General features: G+C 39.5%; 1 protein-coding gene and 1 non-coding gene across 15 annotated transcripts in view; both read right to left on the bottom strand.

Annotated features, from left to right (window-relative positions):
• Positions 1–15183, bottom strand: part of RBMS3 (RNA binding motif single stranded interacting protein 3) — a 1027957-nt gene that overhangs the window by 632663 nt on the left and 380111 nt on the right. The gene's annotated exons all lie outside the window — the stretch shown is intronic.
• LOC122425237 lies at positions 13916–14106 on the bottom strand. The gene has a single exon (XR_006264779.1). It is a non-coding gene; the product is annotated as a U2 spliceosomal RNA (small nuclear RNA).

A 15183-nucleotide genomic window follows, 5' to 3' on the forward strand; every position in this document is an offset into this window, starting at 1 on the left:
GAGTGTCTTATAAACAGCAGAATTTATTTCTCGCAGTTTTGAAAGATGAAAGTTCAAGATCAGAGGACAGCACACTGGGGTGGGGACCCCCTCCCTATTCCCAGATTATCCTGTATCCTCACAGGGCAAAAGAGCAAAGGGTGTTCTGTGGGGTCTTTCAGTTCAGTTCAGTCGCTCAGTCGTGTCCAACTCTCTGTGACCCTGTGGACTGCAGCACGCCAGGCCTCCCTGTCCATCACCACCTCCTGGAGCTTACGCAAACTCATGTCCATTGAGTTGGTGATACCATCCAACCATCTCATCCTCTGCCGCCCTCTTCTCCTCCTGCCTTCAATCTTTCCCAGCATCAGGGTCTTTTCAAATGGGGTCGTTATAAGGGTTTTAAACCCATTTACACAGGCTCCATCGTCATGATCTAAGCACCTCCCTAAGCACCGCTCCCCCTCCCCCGATCTTTTTCAAGATTTTTTTGAAGGAAACTATTTTAAAAGTCCTTATTGAATTTGTTACAACACTGTCTCTGTTTTGCTTTCGCCTTTGGGCCATGAGGCATGAGGGATCTGAGCTCCCTGACCATGGATTGAATGCACACCCCCTGCACTGGAAGACAAAGTCTTCAGCCTCACAATTCATTCATTGTAGTGACTTATAAATGGTTGGGATGGAAAATCTGGGGACAACAACTTGGAAGAATTTTGCACAGGTTTATCCTTTGGCTTCAGATCTTGCAAATAAGTATTTTTCTTCCCATTTCCATATACTTGCAGTGTGGGGTGCCCAAAGCAACTTGCCTACCACACCAGGATCTTGTGGCCCGTGTGGCCACAATGTCCAAGACATCACACAGTGGGTAATCTGAGGTTCTTGGAAACCATTCTTACCACAGGCCAGCTAGTGGTAACACAAACATGCATGCATCTCACTAAATCGAGACTAAATTCATCTCTACACTCTTCCCCTCAGCAGAATTCCAAAATGCCCACCACCACTTGGGAGAAGTGAGGCTGGGGCAGCTGACATGGAAAAGGATAGAGTCTTAACCAGCTGTTATTAAAATTTTGCAGGACTTCCTTGGCTCTCCAGTGGTTAAGATTTCACCTTCCAATGCAGTGAACACAGGTTCAATTCCTGGTTGGGGAGCTATGGTCCCACATGCCTCTCAGCCAAAACACCAAGACATAAAACAGAAGCAAAGTTGTAACAAATTCAATATAAACATTAAAAATGGAATGGGGGATGAGGGGTTGAGAGGAACAGGACATATGTATGTCTATGGCCAATTCATGTTGATGCATGACAGAAACCAACACAATATTGTAAAGCAATTATCCTCCAATTAAAAATTTTGTTGTTGTTCAGTTGCTGATTCATGTCCAACTCTTTGTGACCCCGTGGACTTCAGCACGCCAGACTTCCCTGTCCTTCACCATTTCCTTGCGTTTGCTCAAACTCATGTCCATTGAATCAGGGATGCCATCCAGTCATCTCACTCTCTGTCATCCCCTTCTCCTCCCACCTTCAATCTTCCCCAGCATCAAGGTCTTTTCCAATGAGTCAGCTCTTTGCATCAGGTGGCCAAAGGATTGGAGTTTCAGCCTCAGCATCAGTCCTTCCAATGAATATTCAGGACTGATCTCCTTTAGGATGGACTGGTTGGATCTCCTTGCTGACCAAGGGACTTTTTGAGAGTCTTCTCCAGCATCATAGTTCGAAAGCATCAATTCTTTGGCACTCAGCCTTTTCATTGTCCAACTCTCACATCCAAACGTGACTACTGGAAAAACCATAGCTTTGACTATAAGGATCTTGTCGGCAAAATAATGTCTCTGCCTTTTAATACACTGTCTAGGTTTGCCATTGCTTGTCTTCCAAAGAACAAGTGTCTTTTAATTTCATGGCTGCAGTCACCATCCACAGTGATTTGGGAGCCCAAGTAAATAAAACCTGTCATTGTTTCCATTGTTTCCTCATCTAATTACCATGAAGTGAAGGCAACATTATATATAATCTTATGTATTGTTTGCAAATCTAGAATAATACAAGGCTTTTACTAAAAAAGAAAAAAAAAAAGAAGATTGCTTTTTGATGCATGTCTGAGTACCTATAACTCAATAAAGGATGCCATTTCCAAACTGCAGTTTCTAGAGTTTGCTGGTTTTCAACCAACAGATCCAACATGACCCAGCATTTATGAGGGCTCCACTGGGTGACACCAGCTCAATGGGTAGGAGTGTACTTGCATGACTCATATTTACAAAGATGCCAGTCCATCCTAAAGGAAATCAATCCTGAATATTCATTGGAAGGACTGATGCTGAAGCTGAAACCCCAATACTTTGGCCACCTGATGCGAAGAACTAACTCATTTGAAAAGACCCTGATGTTGGGAAAGATTGAGGGCAGGAGGAGAAGGGGACAACAGAGGATAAGATGGTTGGATGGCATCACCGACTCAATGGATATGAGTTTGAGTAAACTCCAGGAGTTGGCGATGGACAGGGAGGCCTGGCGTGCCGCAGTTCATGGGGTCGAAAAGAGTTGGACATGACTGAGTGACTGAACTGAACTGAACTGAACTGAGTTATACAGATTTTCTTTAAGCAGGGAGACTGCTCTGCTGTGACCGCTCACATCAAAATGATCTGGGATTGTCCTTGTCAGCATTCATCAGGCATCTCTTCATTTTATTCCATTAAGGGGCATGAGAGAGCAGCACCAAGCTGATCGATGTGCTGGAGAGTCTTATGGCTGTATTTCAGCATGCCCTGTATTGCAGGAGTTAGGCAAATGTAAGAGGAATTTACTACTCACAGAGTGACGGTTCACTGTAGTTTAAGGGTGTCACAAACATGGCGTGCTCTTGCCTTATTTACACCCCAACGCTTGATTGATAATCTTTCTCCTATTTCGCCTTACTTTTGAAAGCATGGATTCTCTTGCCATATTGATCTCTTTATACCCTTATCATTCTCCCCTGAGTTATCTGGTGTGATGGCAGTGGTGGATGCCAAGGCTGATTTAACATCATCCCCCAAGTATGCAGCCCTGAGCTCAGAGCTGAATATTTTAAGACTGAAACATGTAACACATCTGTCAGGCAATGATACAAGTACAGTCCTCTGTCAGAACGAATGAATGAGGTAATCTGGCGTATGGATAAATAGCAGTGAGATGGAAGATGCCGGAAACTGTGTTTTGCCAAAAAACATTTCTGAGTAATTAAGCTATTTGAGGGAGAATGATATTTTGCTTTGGGTTCAAACTCACTTTTTTTTAACTGAAAGACCATGGTAATTTCTGAAGAATGAAAGTGGAACTTCGCTGGCAGTCCAGTGGTTAAGACTCGGCACTTTCACTGCAGGGAGCATAGGTTCAACCCCTGGTTGGGGAACTAGTTCCCCAATCCTGCATGTGTGTGGACCCCTTCAAAAAATCAACAAATAATAAGAAAAAAAGAAAGAATGAAAGTGAGGTGAGAAGCAGATTCAGCTATATACACATAATGGAAAAACTGTGTCATCCTTGTCTGAGCTATCTCATGAGAAGGAATATTTCTTCTGTAATATTTGGTAAAATGTTCTTAACCAGATAATTCCTGTGTACATGACTTACAGTCCCATCTTTTTCTGTATGTATATTAGTATTGCAAAAACCAGACACAAAGATAAATCAAGAAACCACAAAAATGATTCAACGATGACAGCAATAAACACTGGTACCTAACCAAAAACAACCCTGAATACTCATTGGAAGGATTGATGCTGAAGCTCAAGCTCCAATACTTTTGGCCACCTGATGAAAAGAGCCAACTCACTGGAAAAGACTCTGATGATGGAAAAGATTGAGGGTAGGAGAAGAACTAATCTTACCAAACCCTGCATGTGCCTAGAACCCTAGTGGACTGCTACCATCTTCAAGAATATCTCAATGTGACTCTTACATACAAATAGATTTATAAGTATACATGTTACCGGATCATTATTAGAATAGGACTCTATACCATAGTCTGGGGTCTTCTGAAGATGATACTAGATTGCTCCTTAGTTTTCAAACGCAACTTTGAAGAGGAGAGAGATAATGTCAATGTTTAAAACAGGCCACTTATCCTTTTTTTATACTATGTCATCTAATCTTGGTGTTTGAGAAAGTGGAATCTCTCGTTCTATGTGGGATTCACTCCTTCTGGCTCCCACTGGTAGGAGCAAAACCTGTATATGTGTGTGTGTTCAGTCATGTCTGACTCTTCGCGACCCCATGGACTGTAGCCTGCCAGGCTCCTCTCTCCATGGGATTTCCCAGGCAAGAATACTGGAGTCGGTAGCCATTTCCTACTCCAAACCTGTAGACCCTGACTCAAATTTTACCTCCTCTGAGAAACCTGTATCATAGGCCAATTTATCTCCTACCTGCTTATACATCTATGGGACCTTTTCCTCATATTCTATCCAAATTTGTGCTTCAGTAGCTATCCCTAACCTTGGCTCATGGAAAGTCAAGGACAGGTTGTGGGATGGGGGGGTTCACCCTGACCCTCAACACTTACACATTTACTCAGGACGAGTCTTTCAGTTGGTACTTGGTCATTTGTTGGATGTTGATTTTACCATAAAAATTTTGTCAACAGTGATTATTTTTGGTAGATCCATGGATACTCCAGAAACCTAACCCCTAATTATCTTCTTAGGTTTATGAGATAAATATATGTTGTATTATGTGGTTGTGAAGACATGGCATCTTGAAGAGAGACTGTGCCTGCCTTTCTACCATTGAACAGAAAAAAGAACAGAAAAACAGGAACCTTAGAAAATAGACAATCCTCCTTTCTTCTCCTTCTGCAACTCTCTTCCAAACAAACACCCACTATCCCAGTGCTTATAGACAGAGTTATAGCAGCTGGGCTATGCCAAGAGAAGAAAACATAGTGGGTTATGGAAATATATTTACTCATCACTGTCCAAGAAGAATACAATCATTTTTTCAAACAGAACTGTCACACAGTTCTGTTAGTACTGTGAGGGAAGTGAACTCCATATTCTAGGTCTCATTATATATCAAGTAAATTCTGATTTACAAAAATACATAGAGAGAGCTTAAAAGACTTTTTATAAATATATGTAAATAAGTCTTTATTATAAATTGAAATTATGTTTATTTGAATTAACTCATTTGCCTATCAACACTGAGACTTATTTTTTAAAATTTTAACTTTAATAAGAATATTGAAATAATTGCTACAATGTAGTTTCCCAACTAGTTTGGTAAATAATTTCTTTATTAGTATCACATCCTTTGATGTATATGGAATGTGCACATATATCTTTCTACTTCATATCAGATTTGTGTTTGTGCTTAAAATAATAAAAACTCAATTCAGTTGCTATTTGTGAGTGATGATGGAAAAGAGCCATTCTTTGCTGGAAAAGAAATTATATTTGTCACAAATAGCCACCAACTTCAGTGGAGAAAATTATTTGCACACCGAACAGGGAAACTGCCAATGTGAAGAACTGAGCATCTGCTATGGACAAGGGTATAATTATCTTGTTCATCCAAACACCGCTGGGCATGAAAGTTTTACTCTCTCTCTGGCAAGAGGCTCTGCTCACTTTTAACACAACATTATTAGCAAATAATAACTAGTTTGGAAGTCTTGTCAATAACAACAGTCCATCTTTTAGACCATTTCCTGAAGCATGGAAAGCAGGACCCAAATCTGATGAAATTAACCATTTAGGTGCCAAAATGGTCAAAAGTGTTAGTCCTGTCCTGCTATAAACCTTTCACATGTCTGACATATAACTGTGAAGTTTTCAAAAAGAAGAAACTTTTTATCTTTCTGATTCTAGATTATAATTTACTGTACATTTCTATGAACTATTTTCTTTCCCAGTATGGTGAGGCAATTATTACTTTTATGCCAATCTACCTCCATTTAGAAAGAAATAGGAATGGACCATTCTGGTAGACCAGATGGATAAATGAAGTCTGATTATAATGAATAGTTATCAGTGATCAAAGTTATGGCTGCTTTACTGAATCTGCTGTTGCCACTTCTAACTTTTCTCTTGGGACTTAACTTGAGATGGGAAAGAGACTTGAGTCTGCTCATAAAACCATCAAAACAAGGAAGTGGACCTTCTTTTCCAAGTGCTTACATGTAATCGTTGTGCTTTTTATTTTCTTAAGAGGAAAGGGGATAGGAATCATGAAGCCATTTCAAATTAATGTCTTTAATAGGCAGGTCTCCTGAAATAATGTCATGTCACTGTCTTTTCCCAAAACTTCCAAAATGCTATCAGCAACAACTGACAAGCTCCAGCTAATGTGAAATTGTGTGTTCTCTCCTGTGAATATCAGACCACACACAGTATTGGAAAACATCCAGTGATGATTCCCCAAACAGAGGGCTCATCATGTTCCTTCTTCTATGCATGAAAAAATAATGTGTCCCTTTTATTTAGAATAGAAAACTTTCATATCCATTAAAATTTTAGTTGTAAAATTTTATGCTTTGGGAGAAGGAAGATGAGATAAAATATTGAAGTCCATTCAAAAAAGTAGAAGTGACAACTTCCTCCAAGGTTGGTGATTCCAGACACTAGCACAAATTTATCCATCTGGGTGTCTCAAGGACATATTCCCACATGAGGATACAAGAGGGAAAGTGTCACAGAACTGACAGATGGGCTTCCCTTGCATAGATCAGCCTAATGGAGCTTTTATTTGCATACTAGCTGTCAGTGACACAGGTGTGTGTCAAGGACTTGAGAGCAGCCAAGAGAAGCCTCATGGAAGACATGGCTTCATGACTGATGTGTGTGCGTGCTGACGGGCAAAATTTGTTAGAAGGGCAGCGGTTTGATGGCAGTGCTTTCTTCCCCTTCTGAGTTACTGGCTGTAGCAGTTCACTATAGGGTCACGGCCAGACAAAATAAATAAATAAAAGGTATCCAAATTAAATTATCTGTGGGTTTGATCCCTGGGTGGGGAAGATCCCCTAGAGAAGGAAATGGCAACCCACTCCAGTATTCCTGCCCGGAGAATCCAATGGACAGAGGAGCCTGGCGGGCTACAGTCCATGGCACTACAAAGAGTAGGACACTACTGAGCAAATAAATAACAACAGCAACATCCAAATTAAAGGGAAAAAGTAGGTATCACCCTCCCACACTTAAGACTACACTACAAAGCTACAGTAATCAAAATGTTATGATACTGACACAAAATAGACACATATCACATATATCAATGAAATAGAAAAGATAGCCCATAAGTAAACCCACACACCTACATTCAATTAATTTATGACAAAGGAGGCAAGAATATACAATAGGGAAAACACATTCTCTTCAATAAGTGATGCTGTGAAAACTAGACAACTACATATAAAACAATGAGATAAGAACACTGTCTCATATCATATATAAAGATTAATTCAAAATGGATTAAAAATCTAAATGTAAGGTTTGAAATCATAAAACTCCTAGAAAAAAAATAGGCAGAACATTCTTTGCCATAATGCAGCAATATTTATTTGAATCATTCTCCTATGGCAAAAGAAATTAAAAGAAAAATAAGCAAATAGGGCCTAACTTAATTAAAAACTTTTTCACAGCTAAAAAGGTTTTCCATACTGGCTCAGACAGAAAAGAATCTACCTGCAATTCAGGAGATCTGGGTTCAATCCCTGGGTCAAGAAGATCCCTAGAGAAGAGAATGGCTACCCACTCACATACTCACATATTCTTGCCTGCAGAATTCCATGGACAAAGGAGCCTGGTGGACTACAGTCCATGGAGTCGCAAAAATTTGGACATGACTGAGCACCTAAAATTTTCACAGCTTAAAAAAACCAAAAACCATCAACAAAACAAAAGACAAACTACTGAATGGGAGAAAAAAATTGCAAATGATATGACCTTCATGCGAAATGCTGGGCTGGATGAAGCACAAGCTGGAATCAAGATTGCTGGGAGAAGTATCTGTAACTTCAGATATGCAGATGACACCACCCTTATGGCAAAAAGCAAAAAGGAACTAAAGAGCCTCTTGATGAAAGTGAAAGAGAAGAGTGAAAAAGCTGGCTTAAAACTCAACATTCAAAAAATGAAGGTCATGGCATCCGGTCCCATCACTTCATGGCAAATAGATGGGGAAACAATGGAAACAGTGACAGACTTGATTTTCTTGGGCTCCAAAATCACTGGAGATTGTGACTGAAGCCATGAAATTAAAAGATGCCTGCACCTTGGAGGAAAAGCTATGACAAACCTAGACAGCATATTAAAAAGCAGAGACATTACTTTGCCGACAAAGGTCCATATAGTCAAAGCTAGTTTTTCCAGTAGTCATGTATGGATGTGAGAGTCAGACCATAAAGAAGACTAAGTGCCGAAGAATTAATGCTTTTGAGCTGTGGTGTTGGAGAAGACGCTTGAGAGTCCCTTGGACTGCAAGGAGATCAAACCAGTCAATCCTAAAAGAAATCAATCCTAAATATTCATTGGAGGGACAAATGCTGAACCTGTAGCTCCAATCCTTTGACCATCTGGTGCAAAGAGCTGACTCATTGGAAAAGACCCTGATACTTGGGTGCTGGGAAAGACTGAAGGAAGGAAGAGAAGGGGAAGACAGATGATGAGATGGTTGGATGGCATCACTGACTCAACGGACATGAGTTTGCGCAAGCTCTGGGAGATGGTGAAGGACAGAATGGTGAAGGACACAAAAGCCTGGCATGCTGCAGTCCATAGGGTTGCAAAGAGTTGGACATAACTGAGCAACTGAACAACCATGACCAGTGAGGGGCTAATATCCAAAATATATACAGCTCACACAACTTAATATCAAATAAAGTGAACGATCCAATCATAAATGGGCAGAAGAAAGAAATTTGGTAAAAGACCTGAAAAGATGGCTAATAGGCATGTGAGAAGATGCACAACATTGTTAATTATTTAGAGAAATGAAAATCAAAACCATGATGAGATCAACTCACATCTGTCAAAATAGCCATCATCAAAAAGTCTACAAATAACAAATGACAAATGTTGTTGAGGATGTGGAGAAAAGGGAGTCCTCATTTGCTATTAGTGGAAATGTAAATTGGTGCAACCACTATGGAAAACAGTATGGAGGTTCCTGAAAAAACTGAAAAACAGAACTACCATATGATTCAGCAATTCCACTCCTGGCTATATATCTGGGAGAAAACAAAAACACTAATTTGAAAAGATACATGCACCCCAATATTCATAGCATTAGTCACAATAGTTAAGATTTAGAAGCAACCCACATACTCATCAACAGTGAATAGGTAAAGGAGATGTGGTTCATATATTCAATGGAATGTTATTCAGCCACAAAAATTTATGAAATTCTTCCATTTGCAGCAAGCTGAATGGACCTAGAGAATATTATGCTCAGTGAAATAAGTCAGAGAGAAAAAGACAAATACTGTATACTATCATTTATATGTGTAATCTAAAAAAATAAAACAGTCAGAAGTATAGAGCAAAACAGAAACAGGCTTACAGTCACAGAGAACAAACTCATTGTTACTGAGGGGGCGAGAGAAAGGAGGAAGAGTGAGATACTAGCATGGGATTAAGAGACACAAACTACTATGTGTAGGAAAGATAGGCAGGAGGGATATATCATGTAACACAGGGAAATACAGCCATTATCTGGGGATAGCTTTTAACACAGTGTAATCTGCAGAAATAACCACTGTGCTAGACACCTGAAACTAATAATATAAATGAACTATATCTCAATAAAAAAAGGGAAAAAAAAAGCACTGACTGTCAAAGCCGGTGTAAATATTCCTGTTGCTCATCATATTCTGGAAGGTTTCACCCTAATCTTATGATCTACTGCAGCCATGTGCCAGTATTCACTGACTGTGCACTGAATACTAAACCAATGCAAGAAATCCATTAAGGTAGCATTAGTTCTGTGTTCAATATACTGTGTTCTCACAACTTGCTCTTTCGACCTTGAACACATAAATTATCTGCTACTTTGGTCAGCAGACTCATGGGTAGTTCTAAATGAACCATTATCTTCCATAATTTACACTCTGTAATGCTCTCCCACATTATCTCTGGTCTGGACCACAATACTTTTCTTTGACCAATGGCTATCTACAAGTTACATTTTGATAGCCACTTGCATATTGGGATTTGCTCTTCTGAGATGAGTTGGTTTGTATCACAGCCACCATGCTGTAGGGACATTATTCCACCAGCATTTCTTGAAGTGGGTTTATCCAGATAAGATTTAAAGACAATAATGTGTTCTCATTGAAAGAAAGACTGTACTATGAGTTAGAGCTGAAGGGATTTCCCTGGTGTTCCAGTGGTTAAGAAACCACCTTTCAATGTAGGGGACATGGTTCAATCCCTGTTGAAGAACTAAGATCACACGTGCCACGGGGCAACTAGAGAGCGTGCATGCCTCAAATACTGAGCCGGCATGTTCTAGAGTGTGTGCTCCACAACAGAGAAGCCCCCGTGCACCACAACTAGAGAAAGCTCATGTGTCAGCAAAGACCCAGCCCAGCCAGAAGGAAGAAAAAAAGAGTTACGGCTGAAGGGACATCTCTGATGGTCCAAGCTCCCAATGCAAGGGTCCCAGGTTCAATCCTAATCAGGGAACTAGATCCTACATGCCACAACTAAGATCAGGCATAGTCAAATAAATAAACATTAAGAAATAAAATGAAAATAAAAATTTTAAAAACAAGTGCCATTTTAGTCATGGAATATTCTGCAAAAACAAGAGGGCCCATGGAGATTCAGTGGAGGCCAAGACAGCATGTGGAGAAAGAGGCCATGGAAACGAGAACCAAGGTGCCCCAACTGAGGCGGCCCCACGGAGCTCTCTGTGTAAATGGGTCTGTGTAACCAACCCTCGCTGGCACTACGTGGAGCAGAAAACCTGCCAGGTCGATGCAGAGAATCATGACCTACTCAGTAAATCAACGACTTAATAAGCAACACATCACACTCGGTTTTAGCCACTGGGTCATCCCTTGCTGCAGGAAATGGCCACTCAAAAATGCAACTTGTTCCTGGTATCCTGATGGACAGCTAACTAACTTGCTGTGTGATATTTAATCTGTCAGAGGCTGTTTTCTCATCTATAACATGAGCAAGTTGAACTGGGTGACCTCAAGGTCCCTTCCAGCTCTAAGAGTCTACTTCATTCTATATTGGGATTAAAATGAAGGCTGTGAGCCATCAGATTGCAACAGCAAACTAATTATGCACCACTGCAACCATCAAGGGAAGGGACTTCAGTTGACAGCCTTGGTCTAATATAAATCCACCAGATAACAAAACATCCTTTGTGAAAAGGGCTTCTATTTCAGCCTCATTACAGCTGAGCATTTTTGATATAGAGTCTTCAATTCTATTACATATATTGTGAAGAAAACAATAACTGTTTTGTGTTAGTGATTACTCAATATAACAAGATGTGTACTTTTCAAGAGAGCTAGGATCTGCTGATGTAAGTTCATTCAACTATTTAGAAAGAAAAGAAATAAAAATATAATGTATATGATGACATTGGGGAGTCAGAAATTTGTATCTATTTACACGACATCCCCAAAGTTACAAGGTAATTAAAACACCATTATCAAATGTTTGCGTGTGTGCTTAGTCATGTCCCACTCTTTGCAACCCCATGGGCTGTAGCCAACCAGGCTCTTCTATCCATGGAATTTTACAGCCAAGAAACCGGTTTTGTTGTTCAGTCACTCAGTCTGACTCCTCATGACCCCATGGACTACAGCATGCCAGGCTTCCCTATCCATCACTCTCTCCCGGAGCTTGCTCAAACTCGTGTCCACTGAGTTGGTGATGCCATCCAACCATTCCATCCTGTTATCCTCTTCTTCCTCTGCCTTCAATCTTTCCCAGAATCAGGGTTTTTCTAATAAGTTGGCTCTTCCCATCAGGTGGCCAAAGTATTGGTGCTTCAGCTTCAGCATCAGTCCTTCCAATGAGTATTCAGGATTGATTTCCTTTAGGGCCGACCAGTTCTATCTCCTTGAAGTTCAAGGGACTCTCAAGAGTCTCCTCCAACACCACAGTTCAAAAGCATCAATTCTTTGGTGTTCAGTCTTCTTTATGGTCAACTCTCATATCCATACATACTGGAAATATCATAGCTTTGACTATATGGACCTTTGTCAGCAACGTAATGTTTCTTTATTAGAATACTGGATTGGGTTTGTTATTTCCTACTCCAGGGGATCTTCCCGACCCAAGGATTGAAACTGGGTCTCCTGCATCTCCTGCATTGGCAGGCAGTTTCTTTACTACTGCACCACCTGGGAAGCCCTATCAAATATTTATTTTATACTAATTTAGTACCAACAATGAGATTATGATTGCTTCTTAAGCCTGAGGGCTTTTTCCTTAACCATCATTTTTATAGTGTTTGTGCTGTGGCATGCATTGTTCCAAACATTTTACAGATGAGGAAATAGAAGCATATAAAGATTAAGTGCATAGTTGACGTGCTGGAGTTGGTCTTATACCCCAGGCAGTCTGGCTACAGATTCTATATCCTTACACTTAAATGCACGGTTTTCGCCCATATGAGAAGTAAACCCAGGATCCCCTTTTGTGAACCATATTTTGACCAAGTGAGCTAATTAACATGGTAATTACATTTAAAAAGTTAAAGAAGTATGTTAGAATTGTTTAAGGTTATAAAAGTATTACTAACTTAAGCCAAAACAAATCTGAAATTCAGATGCACACTAAACTGAAATATTTAATTATTTTATTTTTTCTATATAATTATTTTTAATTCAAAGGGAAACAAAATGTTTATAATCTAATCAGATTTTAGTCACAACTTAACAAAAGGTGAGTTTGAGTTAATTTTAATGAAAATCTTTTTTTTAAACTTTATTTTGTATTATCATGTAGCCAATGAACAATGTTGTGATGGTTTCAGGTAAACAGTGAAAGGATTCAGCCAGACATACATATGTATCCATTTACTCAATTTTCAAAAAGGCATCTATTAGAACTGCTTTCTCTATGTTCTGCAATGTCTGCTAAAGACATTAGTATTTATTCACTAATTTTATTTCCATTAATAATGTGAATTATCCTATCATTATCCACATTAGAATATTTATACACATATCAGAAAATCCAAACAACCTGATGTCATGATATTGCTTTATCAGATTAACTCTGAGGACATGAATTTGTACCCACTGTAAAGAGGACTGAGCTAAGAGCCGTTTCAGCTGCAGAAGCAACTTCAATGCCCGGTTCTAACTCAGTTATGTCTTATGAGGAAGAAGGAAGAGGCTGCAGGAATGCTTAAGTGCTGGTTAAATAGGGACCCTGGAAGCATCTTCCTAGAAGGAGATCTTTGACTCTATGCAACATAATCACACCCAGATATCACATGGGCCTATATAACAATTTTTAATTCTGCATCTGAATTCAGTTGTAACTAGTATACTGTATCTGCCTGTACTAAGATCATTTGATGATGCATACTTTAATCAAATTATGTTGAGAAAAAAAAAATACAATTATGTTGCGTATACTGATGAGCAAAATTGCCCCTGCTGCAGAGCCAGCAGAAGAGAGTGGGTCCTGAAAGCCACCGAGGTTTGCGTACAAGCTTCCTCAAGGTCATACGGTGCTGGAAAGTTCCTAAATCTCTGAGCCCCAGTTTCCACATTTGAGAACTGAGGTTAACACACACAGTATCCACCTCTGAGGACTGTTGGGTTGCTTCAGTGAAAGGAGCAGATGCAAATGACTTAGAAGGGTCTCTGGGACTGAGCCAGAGGATGTAACTGTTATTGATCCTTTGTATTGTTCTTGCTCGTAAATGTATTTTTGTTTTTTGTTTTTTTTTTCTTTTTCTTTTTTTTTTTTTTTCCGTTCCTGGAAGTACTGCAATACCAGGTCGATGCGTGGAGTGGACGGAGCAAGCTCCTATTCCAACTCCCAGCTCCAAAATTCCATTTAATATATTGTCCTCGGACAGAGGACGTATCAGATATTAAACTGATAAGAACAAATACTACACTTGATCTTAGCCAAAAGGCCGAGAAGCGATCGTAAATGTATTTTTGAACTGCTCCAGTATCTGCATTGGTTTTACAGAGTGTACCAGACAGCTCTCCATGTGAAAGCTTCCGCTCAAGACACTGTCTGTGAAATCAGCCTGTGTCTGATTTTCACAAATATGATTTTTAAATGGTGAGCACACTTACAGCATCAAGGTCATTTCCTCCTTGGCAATAGAAACCTGCATAGAGGTGACTATAATACAGTAGCAAATTTGAACTTTACATTTAAATATTCTGCTGATTTTAGCTATAGCTCCACAACTTAAATAAATGAAGTGAGATTTCCAAAGACTAGAATGACATTTTGCTAATTTTGTCAACAAAAAGTAGAAATTTATAAAACAAAATGAGTAAACCATAAGTGTGTGTATGTGTGTGAATACACACAGATGTGACTTTTTTTAAACTTTTTCAAAATTTTGGACTATAGTTGATTTACAATGATGCGTTAGTTTCAGGAGTACGGCAAAGAGATTCAATTTTCCATATACTATCCTTTGTATCTATTCTTTATCAGATTCTTTTCCGTTATAGGTTATATAGAATACAGAGTATAGTTTCCTGTGCTACACAATACGTCCTTGTTGATTATTTTTATTGATAGTAGTGTGTATATAATAATTCCAACCTCCTAGTTTACCCCTTCCCCTACCTTTCCCCTTTGGTAACCATAAGTTTCAAACACAGTTAGAGCTCCAGTTAAGGGTTATCAGTGACAGTTTAAAATATGAAGCCAGGTTTTCATTTCTGATGCACGCACTATCAATATTTGCTAAAATATTGAGTGACAAGGCAAAGGGGTTGAATTCAACAAATCATGCGTGAGAAATGTTTGGCTTGATTATCCAGGGGGAGTCGTGATGTGGTTTAATGAGCCAGACCACCTTTCATTAGGACACAGAAAGGGCTTAGCATGCCACTGAGGGAGCATAGCTATCTGAAAAGAATGCATTGCTCTGTGTCAGCTTTCAAGATTACAATCACAGCTTTTAGCACAGATTTCATTTTTAATAATCTCCTTAAAAATCACTAAAAATATCACCCCACCATGTAATTTGTTTCCT

This window comes from Cervus canadensis, chromosome 22 (genome assembly GCF_019320065.1).
Source record: "Cervus canadensis isolate Bull #8, Minnesota chromosome 22, ASM1932006v1, whole genome shotgun sequence".
Lineage (NCBI taxonomy): Eukaryota > Metazoa > Chordata > Mammalia > Artiodactyla > Cervidae > Cervus > Cervus canadensis.